We start from the raw sequence: 12039 nt of genomic DNA, 5'->3' as shown, positions 1-12039 counted from the left end.
AATAGCGTTGGCGTTGCTCGCCTGTACACGCTACTATTTCCAATTCAAATGTATATAATAGGTAATGTGTTTTTTTGATACTTTGATCGCCAGTAACGGCATTCGTTTTGAACGCCACACATGTTGATCGGCTGGATCGATATGAAAACATTGTAGGATCAAGCTGAAATTTGAAATTGATGTCATATAGTCCTTACCTTTACTAGGAAGTAGGGCTGTCCCCGACTAAGGATTTGGATGGTCGACTGCTGTGGGGGGTGCTTAATGTCTGAAGGAGTCGACTGAAGGCTTCTTGTCCTCTGCAAAAGCATGCAATTGGTCCACTGATGGATACATCTTGATATTTGTCTAGTATAGTGTGTTCATTAGATGGGTGAAATCCTCTTTCAGTGCCTCTGTGCCTGTTTTCGTAGGCAGTTAGCCTCTGGTATGCGTGCCATTAGCGTTAGCCACGCTTCTATGCCTCTTGTCTTTTGACATTTTTTTTTTAATATTTTTTTTTTAAAATTATATTCGACTAAGGTTGGCCAGTCGACTACGGCCCCTTTCGACCGATTAGTCGACTAATCGATTAATAGGGGTCAGCCCTACTAGGAAGTATCCCAAAAATAATATTCCAATTGTCTGATCGCGATCTCCAGTATTGGTGTCCATCGTGTCCTCGACATAATCCGGCACACACATGCATGGAGGGTCATTGGACGTGTTTCAATGTGATCGGGTGAACCACTAGACCAGGGGTGCACAACCTTTTTTGAACCAAGATCTACTTTTTAATTTACCTAGCCGAGAGCTACCAGCCAAAATTGTATATTGTAAGCCGTCATTTGAGGCTTTATAAAAGCAGCATAATGAACACAAATCTGTCAGTGCCGAGTCCGACCTCATCTTAAATACCAAACAGCATTGCTTGTTGTAGTTAACAAAGAGAGGCAGAGTTGATTTTGCAAAAAAAAAAAGAAAAAAAATGTTATCTAATTTTATTAATCGAGATCTACTTGAAATCAGCCCGCGATCTACCTGTCGATCGCGATCGACTGGTTGGGCACCACTGCACTAGACTGACTCAAAATATATCGCCCGGAGGGATTTAAGCACCCGATGTTAAGGAGGGTTTCAAAGGGTGGGTGATACTGCCACCTAGCATGATGCGGCCGGTATTGCACTCTGGTGATCTCAGAATGATTCCCTATGGTAACCCCGAGGTCTGTGTGCCTGAAATGAATACAAATGTAGAATAAAAGAAATAATGACAAACCCGAGAAATCTCGCGTCTGGCCATTAATGTGTTAAGAAGCTCCTTCCTGCAGGAGACAAACAACACAACATTAGATTAGATTCAAATGTATTGTCGTCATACAGCACAAGTACAGTACGATATAAATAGGTTTGGTATCCAACCAGAGTGCAAATGTAACAGTAAAGTGCAGTAGTAATATACAATGTACAGGTGATTAAACTGGATATAAAATATATAAATGAATTAGTACTACTGAGTAATGGTGCTAATCAGTAAGTCATACTGGCCAGCAGTGTAACTAGCAAGAGTAGGTAAGTGATATGTACAGATATATATATATATAATATCTACATTATGTAAAAAGGATTATATTAGTGATGCACCGATGTGAAAATTGTGGCAGATACCGATAACCAGTGATGGGCAGTAGCTAGCTACAAGTAGCGACGCTACATAGCTTAACTACAATTCTCAGTAGCGTGCTGGTAGCGTCGCTACTTTTTAACCCGGGTAGCGGTCTCTGTAGCGGAGCTATTTATAGAACGAAGTAGCGACGAGAAACGTTACACGCTACTTTCGGGAGAAACAGTCTAGACTAGAAGATTTGTGAGGAGAAAAAAAAACTCCCCGTAAAAAACCCACTATGATTGGTTGGTTGGTTTAGATATGAGTATGACGACTCACGATTGGGTATGGTAGGCCAAAACATTACGGGTAGGCCAATCAGAGGCAGGATAGTGCGCGACTCCAGCCGCAAAGCAGGAAGTGAAAATCAAAACACAGACGTACTGAATGAATGCAATTTAACGGATTACATGAACCAGTCCGCGCAAAATGGCAGAGGGGTTCGATGGCATTGATGAAGATGATGATGTCAATAACAACAATGCCTCTCCATGGCCCTATCTGGGACACATTTATGAGTTTGACTGAAAAAACGGCTAAAACATATGCTGCTCTCAACACGTCCAGCACTAACTTGAAAACACATTCAGGTGAGCTGATGAAAATCAACTGTTCCCAAACAGCACACAAGTCAGTACACTTTTTGTCAACAGCTTTAACTAACAGATAGCTGCTATCATGATGATGTTTCACTGTAGGCAGAAAATGAACAATATTATGGGGGTGGAGAAAAGAAAAAACAAGGGAAAAGCAGTGGTTCTCAACCTGTGGGACAGGACCCCCAGGGGGGGTCCCCACATGATTTTGGGGCCATGGAATGTTTTGTGAGTTACATATTTAAATACATTTGGTCATTTAGCTGACACTTTCATTCAAAGCAACTTACAAATTGTGTACAACAAGTCAGCAGGAGTGGTACATATCTAGCAGCCAAGGATAAGTAGTATTGTTTGTCAGTGTCAAGCTTGAGTGTTATACTCTGAGTACATACTGTAGTAGTATAGACATATTAGCATAGTTTGTAGTAGTATATACATGGTAGCATAATACTAGTAAAATGAAGTAAAACAGTTACAATTCAGATATTGAAGAAGTGTGTTTTTGGTTGATAAAGTGGGCAGGTTTCAGAAGATGCAGAGTTTAGGGATAAATAATACATAAAGATAGAATAGAAAAGAAAAAGACCATTACTGCATCAAAAGTAATCCACAAACTATACTATAAAAACTGAAAAAACCAAATGGTCTCTTTCTTTTCTTTTGTAGAGGCTGCACCCAGCTAAACTTGCCTTCCTGGATTTTGTACATAATACAAGTTCATGTTAAAAGCATGACACAAAAAGCCAGACCGAGGGCTTGTTTCAGTTTTATAATAAACAATCAAACTGAGAATCTTTTTTCCTGCCTATTTTTTTGGTGGAAACTTGATCACGAAGTAAAAAAAAAAAAAAAAAAGTAGTGCCGATGTAGCTAGCTATTTTTGCCATGTTCTTGTAGTGTAGCTTGCTACATTTCTCTGGGGATAGCTTCCATTGTAGTTGAGCTATATTTAATCGAGAGTAACTTGTAGTGTAGCTTGCTACATTTTCCAAGTAGCTTGCCCATCACTGCCGATAACCGATATTAATATTGCTGTTCTGGCCGGTACCGATATTTACCAATGTCGATATCTCTGTATAGAAAACACTTTTTTTATGATAATCAAATAAAGAGCTATTTTCCAAAACGCATTTTTTTTTTTTTTTACTTTTGTAACTTGTTTTCAGAAATGACTGATATTTTGAAACTATTTAAGACCAAAACGTGTAAAAAAAAAAATTATTAAAGGGGAACTGTATTGCTATTCCTAGCACTATTTGGGCAACTTTACACAATTCCTGTGAGTCTATTGAAGACATCTGTTTTTTTCAAAAAAAATGCATTGGTTTATATTTCTAATCAAGTACTCAAAACCATAATTTTTCAGCCTCCGGATTTCAGGCTGTTATGGCCTGGCTCCGCCCATAAGCACTTTGAGTGACAGTCAGCCCACACAGTCTGAGAGAGAGAGAGATATATTACAGTTCTCTCTCTCGGTTCGGGAGCATGGGCTGTGGCGCAGCGCGGTGGTGGACTTCCTCGAACGGGAGAGGGAGACACGCAGAGTGTTTACAGTTCTCTCTCTCTCGGTTCGGGAGCATGGGCTGTGGCGCAGCGCGGTGGTGGACTTCCTCGAACGGGAGAGGGAGACATGCAGAGTGTTTACAGTTCTCTCTCTCTCGGTTCGGGAGCATGGGCTGTGGCGCAGCGTGGTGGTGGACTTCCTCGAACGGGAGAGGGAGACACGCAGTCTCCCTCTCCCGTTCGAGGAAGTCCACCACCGCGCTGCGCCACAGCCCATGCTCCCGAACCGAGAGAGAGAGAACTGTAAACACTCTGCGTGTCTCCCGTTCGAGGAAGTCCACCACGTGGGTCTATCTCTCGCTCTCGCTCGGCTGGCAGCTAGAGGGGGGCGGGCGTTATTATGCAAATGAGGACCATCTGATGTCCCGAATACGCTAATTTTCAGATGACTCACTTGAGGGAGGGACATTATTGTGAGATGAGAATTGGAAGAATGCGCCAAATCGAGAATTAGAGACATAGATCCTATTACTATAAGTCCACATAGCTAGAAAATGACCCTAAACACTGGAAAAGGTCATTTATAAGATAGTTCCCCTTTAAATAAAATAATTTTTTTTTTTTTTATATCGGCCCTATCTTGATATCGGACTGATACCGATGTGTAAAAAAATTACCATATCGGCCACTATTATATCGTGCATCACTAATATCCATATAAAGCTTGTGCTTGTATCGACATGCCTTGTATCTGTTTAAACATTACGTTTCGGGTTAACGTTACTCACTAGACGATTGAAGGAGCTCTTGCTGGTCCTATTAACGTTAGCCTACTTAGCTAATAGCTTACTGGTCCGTGTGTCTGGTGGAGCGCTAGCGTGAGGGGAGACCTTTCGGATGGAAAGGGCAAAGCAACTTGTTTTGGGAGCCGAGCTGAGTTGGACGACGTGTCTGACAGCCCTGGTCCTGCTGCTCAAATGGCTCAATGGAGGACAACGGGCAAGAAGGACTATTCTGAAAGCAAGAGACCGAAGGGCAGCGACCCTGCTGAGGGCAGAGCAAGCTGTCCGTCAATTCAAAGAGTCTAAGTGTTTTTTACACAGACGATTCCCCACCCCACCTACCCAACCTCGTCCAATGTACAGTTTCTTCGTCAAATGTATACTGTATACTCTCTTTTTTAGACTCTTTTTGTATCACAAACAGTACTGTATTTGTAGATCTGGTATGTCATAAATGTCTAGATGATGCAGTACTGTCTATCTGTATGTCATGTCATATTATGTTAAGATTAATTGAAAATGGGGGACCCTGATGTAAACAAGACGAAAGTCTTTCTCTGGTCTGCATCACATTAACAATTGTGTGTATTGAGCCGTACTGCATTGTACCCATTATGCAATCTGTGTTCAAATTTTTTTTCAATCAATCAATCAATCAAAGTACAGTAGTAATGTCGTTTGTTGTGGAAATTTAGTTTTACCAAGTCCGGTGAGCTTAATACATTTAATTTCAAGCCTGTATTTAAACTCGAAAGGCAACTGAGGTTTCCCCCATTTACAGTCACGTTGAGTGTACACACAGAGTTAAAAATATAACACAGAATATAAAATCATAACAATAAGACAAGTAAGGATAACAATCAATTAAAACATGTAGGCCTACAACTTGATTTACAATGGTTGGAGATCAAGGTTTTAAACTGCAACAGAGGGGAGAATCTCAAGCTGGACTGTTGGAGTTCATTCCATGAGCTAGGGGGCATCATAGTAAAATGTAGATTTACCCTGTTCCCAGCAAACTCGAGGGACCTAGAACGGGTTCCATTGGTTCCAAAATTCCATTCCAATAATGATGTAGTATAATTAGGTATCTTACCAAAAACGGCTTTAAAGATGAACAAATACCAGTGTTTGTTGCGCCTCTCCAACAGCGAGGACCAACCAACCTTCTCATAAAGGACACGGTGATGAGTGTTGTATCTATCATTAGTGATGCATCTGAGGGCAGAGTGATAGACGGAGTCCAAGGATGTACTGTAACTTAAGTAAGGGTTTAGGCCGCAGCATGCCTATTATCACCATAGTCCAGGGTCCTCATTTATAAATTTTTCTTAGAAAGTATTCTATTTTCATACGTAAGCACAGAATTTAGAATGTGTGCACGCACAAAAAAAACAGGATTTATCACACGTGCGTACACAGGTCCTACGCACACCTGTCTTGATAAATATCACTTTGATCCTAAGCTGGAGCTCGTGCACTGTTTTAAGTATTTGCATACCAGAACCGCCCCGATTAACCATATACGGTAATGGAACACCCCCATGAAATGTGGAAAAGTGGACTAAGCCGAGGGAAGCGTGTTATGGAGAAATACGTGACAGGCTGACAGACGGATATGATATCTATTAACCATTGCTGCCTGGGCAGCGCAAACACTAATAAAGACCGTGCTGGAATATGACTGCCTTTTTCCGTTTTGTTCGATTAATACCCAGGGATTAAAGTTCTCCTCAATTTTATTCCAAATCGCAACGGATTTTCCATAAATTTTCTACCTGCTGCATATGATTTCTAGAGGCATACAATCTATTTTGATGTCTGTATTGGGTAGCCTATATAAACAATAATACGAGAGCATATACAAGAACAATGAATCTCACTGCCATGTATGATGTAGCCTATACGCCATGTATAGCCTGCCTATGTGATCAATAAAAACGTGAACTTGAATCCCATCATCATATTTACATAGTCTGTCCACTATGTTTATTACTTTGTTATTTCCCCCCCCTATCTATGTAAAGCGACCTTGCATGGGTCTCTTGAAAGGCGCTATATAAAATGAAGCTATTATTATTATTGTTGTTGTTATTATTATTATCACGTCTGTGCGCGGAGCTCAGTGAAGTTTCAAAGGAGCGAGGTAATCTATTCTAACCAACAAATTGAAGTAGAAAGCATTTCGTTGTGGCCAATCTTATTTGGAAACATGACACAAAATAATAGTATGTCGCTTTTTATTTGAAACAATATTTAATCGCGTTTGGAGGTGGGTGTTCTGTAACCCCTTTCGTGACTGTAATGCACCGAGTGAATCCACAGTCACTTGCTCCTCAATAGGAAACCAACCTAGATTTACCCTGAAGAACTGGTTCTGACTGAACCGTTCGTTATACAAGAATCACAGAGACGTTTCAAAGGTACTCACAGTTGCACGAGGGTTTCGGACAGAGATACGGGATGGTTTGAAAGCTCGGCGTTGCTAATAAACATTTTAAATATTTTTTATAAACTGGTCAACACAGCATTATTTCCGGCGTTGGCTGCCTGGTGTGATCACAGCGCATGCGCATCATGCACACAACGCCGGAAATAATGCAGTGTTGACCAGTTTATGAAAATTAGGGATGCCCCGATCATGTTTTTTGCCACCGATACCGATCACCGATCGTCGTGAGCCATATCGGCCGATACCGATCCGATACCGATCGTTTTTGATTAAAAAAAAAAAATTATTTTATATAATGTTTTTTTTTTTATAAAATATATATATTATATAATTAGACTTGTACTTGTATTATCTGCGAGACATCGCCACCACGCAACAAGTCAAAATGCTCGCTATCTGCAAACAGCTTCACTGGGCTGCGTTTACATGGACAGTTTATTCCCCTTTTCATTCGGAATTAACGTTAAATCCTATTTAAAGTTATCATGTAAACATCTGAAAATACTTAATTCCGAATGAAAATGGCCATTCCGAAATAAAATCCATTCCGATGTAAGTGGCCGGTTTATTCCGTTTATCATTCCGAATTAAAGCTTTTTCTGTCCATGTAAACGCTTTTCACGAATTTTTCGGAATTAGTTCCCCCGGTCTTTCTGCGCATGATCGCGCATAGGCTACAGTACACATAGATGATCGCGAACAGGGGCACATATTGTTCCATAGCATAGGCCTTCAGTTGATCATGACAAATCCTCTCTTACCTTGACGATTAAAAAGCCTCCATAATTTAGTAAATAAAGCTGTAGCCAGCCAGCTAGTATTGATGCTATACAAAATTCTATCCACATTAGCTACATAGCTAACCAACTAAATACAATGGTATCCTGAGGTAACGTTAAATACAACATTTGCTAGTCGAAATGACTGGACACACACAGGGACAAGTTAAACATCAATCAATTAATTTATTCCAACAGGTAGTTTGAGCTGCATGTGAGCCGCGGTCTTTCTCTCCTCTCCTTTGGAAACTAATGATGATACGTTAGCTAGAAAAAGCACAGAACCGGCCGGCAAAAGTTAAGCTGCTAGCAACAGACACTATAATACTTCCGTCGGGGGATTTCAAAATAAAAGAGCGATGTCTAAAAGCACTGTAAATACGTTTATTTTGTACATTATCTAACATTAACACGAACCTAAACTAACTTTAGATTAGTTTAGGTTCGTGTAACGTTAGATATTGTAAAGAATAAACGTATTTACGGTGCTTTTAGACGTCGCTCTTTTATTTTGAAACCCCCCGCCCGGAAGTAAAAATTATGCTTATTTGTCTGCTTGTTATCAATGGGTTGCTACATACGGGGTACAATGTTACATAGGCTGTGCGTCGATGTTGCAGAAGCATAAAGGCAGAGTGTCTGCAACACCTTTGCTTTGTCGATGTTGTGGTGCAGTTGCTTTGAAGTTGCTGTAGCATGTAGAGGCCTTTAACGTTAGCAGAATAGACACACCGAGAGTCTGGTTAATGTTGTTTGGTACGCTAGCACAGTAGCTGAGAATACCGGTCGCAGCTGTTTGTTTACTTCCGGTAAACGTAATGACGTTAACATCCTGTTTACGTTTACCCAATCAGAAGCCTTCCCAGCCCCAAACCTTACGATGACTCGAAAACTCCCGATTAGACAGTGACTTTCATGTAAACACCTTGTCGGAATTAAGATTTGACATGTAAACTCGCATGATTTTTTTTTTACATCCGAATGATTTGATTCCGAAGTTATAATTCGGAATTAAAAGTCACCATGTAACCGCAGCCGTGTACTCTAGTAGCCTCCAGCTCCAGCAAGGATTCTCCTGCGCTGCAGCTGGACCCTATTGGTATAACGTTACTGTGCTTTGGTCATATCACATTCAGCAAGCCCTCAGCTCGAATACGCATTGAATCAATGTTATAAGACATTGATATCAGGAGCTATCTGTAGCTACTGCTAGCCGACTAGATGACGTTAAGACAACTATTTAGTTCAATGGGACATTTAGTTTTGAACAGTGAACTAACGTCAGCTAACGCAAGCTAACGGAGGTATCAACATGGACTACTAGACTTGCTGGAGCATTTGTTGATATCAGGAGCTATCAGTAGCTAGCCGGCTAAATACAATACAATACAAGTTAAACAATGCCTACTAAAAGTGAATAGTTGACTGGGTAATTTTGTTTAAACAGTAACGATAGCTAGGTAGCTAACGTTAGCTCATGGTCGAATGCACTATAGACTCGAGCAGAGGAGCCTCCTCTCAGTCCTCAGTGTTTACAAACTGTACACGGGTGCTGGCGGGGCTAGGGAGGAGGAGCAGCGGCAGTTTGCAGGTCCTGTGTGTCTGAGACAGACAGCGAGTGAGATCTCCGCTTGATCGGTTTCCGCGATCGGCGAATATGACTCATCGGAATTCACCGATCGCATATTTATACTGATTATCGGCCGATAACGATCGGTGGCCGATCGATCGGGGCATCCCTAATGAAAATTATTTAAAATGTTTATTAGCAATGCAGAGCTTTCAAACCATCCCGTATCTCTGTCCGAAACCCTTGTGCAACTGTGAGTACCTTTGAAACGTCTCTGTGATTCTTGTATAACGAACGGTTCGGTCAGAACCAGTCATTCAGGGTAAATCTAGGTTGGTTTCCTATTGAGGAGCAAGTGACTGTGGATTCACTCGGTGCATCACAGTCACGAAAGGGGCTAGGTGGTTGATGGTGGTTGAGAAGTGAGAGAGAGAACCCTTGTAAGTTCTCTCTATTTATACACTGTGGAGCGCAGTTCTGGAAGGTTCTAGCCTGTTCTAACCGGTTCTACTATGACATCATACTGAAGCTTAACTTGAATTACACTATGACACGGCGGCAGTTACACTAGGTGTTCTGCGTCTGCCCCCCGTGCCAAACAAGCAAGCCAACCTCTTGTTTGCGCATGAGCCCGTTATAATTACACTACTGTCGCTATTTCACAATGAACTATAATGAATTACGGTTCATACAGAACATGCGCCAGTGTCGGGAGTAATGCATGAAAGCTTATTTCCGCGTTGAAACTAATGCATGAACTGAGGAGCGCATATGCCGTAGTAACGATATTCTACCACTGGGCGTCAGCTACGCATGCTCTGAGCTGTGCGTAGACATAAGCACAAAGTCAAGTTCACGTTCAAATTGATAAATCCCACACTTTGCTTAGAAATGGTCGTACGCATGGGTTAAGCACATATCTGTGCGTACGCAACGTTGATAAATGAGGGCCCAGGACTGATAAGAAAACTGCTTCGACAACAATTGAGATCGAGTCAAGGGATAGCAAAGAAAATAGTTTTATTCTTTGCGCACAGAAGGATCAATTCAAAGCAGAGAGACAATCTGAGAAGTGAGCGACACGTCAAGGTTCACTTTCAGCCTTAAACAGTAGTAAAGAAATCGAGGTTTGTATACATGAAAAAACTGTCTATGACGTGGAATGAATACTGATAAGCCTGCACCTGCTGTGGCTAGGAGTGGTTTAAGACAAAACATGTTCTCTGTATGTTAGAGCATTTAGTAAGCTGATTTCCCGTACAGGAATAGTACAAGAAATATTGACAGTGTTTCTTAAAGGGTAACAAAGCATATGATTTTTCTATAATTCATTTATATTATAGTTTATAATACATTTAATTATATTATAGAAAGATTTTTCTATAATCTAATTATAATACTATAATAGAGTTGGATGATGTTTCACTGTCAAATATCTTTAATTATGATATGTTCAGTTTTACTGTGGTATCAGCCACTGTATTTTTTTTTTATTGATCTTTTTCCCCCTCCATTTTCCTCTGATTTTCTCCCATCCCAATGTTAGTCATTATGCCAATTCCCAATCCCCTTCCTGGTCGCTGCGCACTTACCCCCCACAGTCAGATCATCTGGGAGAGTGGAGGCTATCACGTGCTTCCTCCGACACACGTCCAGCCAATCAACCGCTTCTTTTCACCTGGCAGCGCGGATATTCTCCGAGAGGGTGTAGCGTGTGGAAGGATCACACTATCCCACTCAGGTCCCATCCGCGCTTAGCAGGCGCCCCGACCGAACTGTAGGAGTCGCTGTTTACAACGACCCGGACCCACCCCGCCAGCTTCTCCCACCCTCTAATACTGCCAATTGTATTAGTGTGAACGGCCAGCCAAGCTGGTGACAACCCCGGAGCTGTGAGCTGGATTCGAACAGGCGAATCCTGCTCACAGCTCCGGGGTTGGTGACGAACGGAATCTCCGCTACGCCACCTAACCGCCCGCGTCAGCCACTGTATTAATAATTGACCATGGTACTGCCATGATACAAATCATGTATTATCATGGTACCATTTTTGTACTTAGATAATATAAACCAATTTAACCATGATAGTGTAACCGAGTGGATTTGAACCTGAGACCATAGGATCCACAGGCGACCGCACTAACGAGCTGAGCTAAAGGGTCAGACCCGTAGTTTACAATAGCATAATAAAAAACAATTACCAGAGAAATGCAATAGATTATACAGAGCTTGTCGTACTTTACCACAGGAACGTTTCGTAAGGGTACTGTCAGTCATAGACGGTAGTGTCAGTATGTTGACTTACTCATTGTCTAACTTACTTGTTTCATATAGCATCCATTGACGGACAGCCCTACCATCATATCTCTTTCTCTGACCGAGTTGACAAAGCGTTTGAAGGAGGGAACACTGAGTCCTGAAGATGTGTTGTATTCATACATGGAAAAGGTAAGAGAAATTAAGTTAATGCAATAAAGATATTGAGGTATGTGCTATGCTCCAAACCACTTTCAGATTTCTATTCACTCACCCTACACTGACCTGTCAGCGTGTAGCTTTATGCCAAGCAAGCAGTGCAAAAATTTATCGTAGTGGCATGCAGTAATGCGCCTTTCATTTTCCGCCGCCCAGCGCCCAGGTCGCGCGGAAATAGGCTGTCTATTGCCATTCTCTTTGACAAACTCTAACCTTAACCAGCTCCTTAACAAC

The sequence above is a fragment of the Notolepis coatsorum genome (genome assembly GCF_963971535.1).
Source record: "Notolepis coatsorum genome assembly, chromosome: 2".
Classification (NCBI taxonomy): Eukaryota; Metazoa; Chordata; class Actinopteri; order Aulopiformes; family Paralepididae; genus Notolepis; species Notolepis coatsorum.
The sequence above is the reverse complement of the archived record's forward strand: the minus strand, read 5'-3'. Positions refer to the sequence as shown.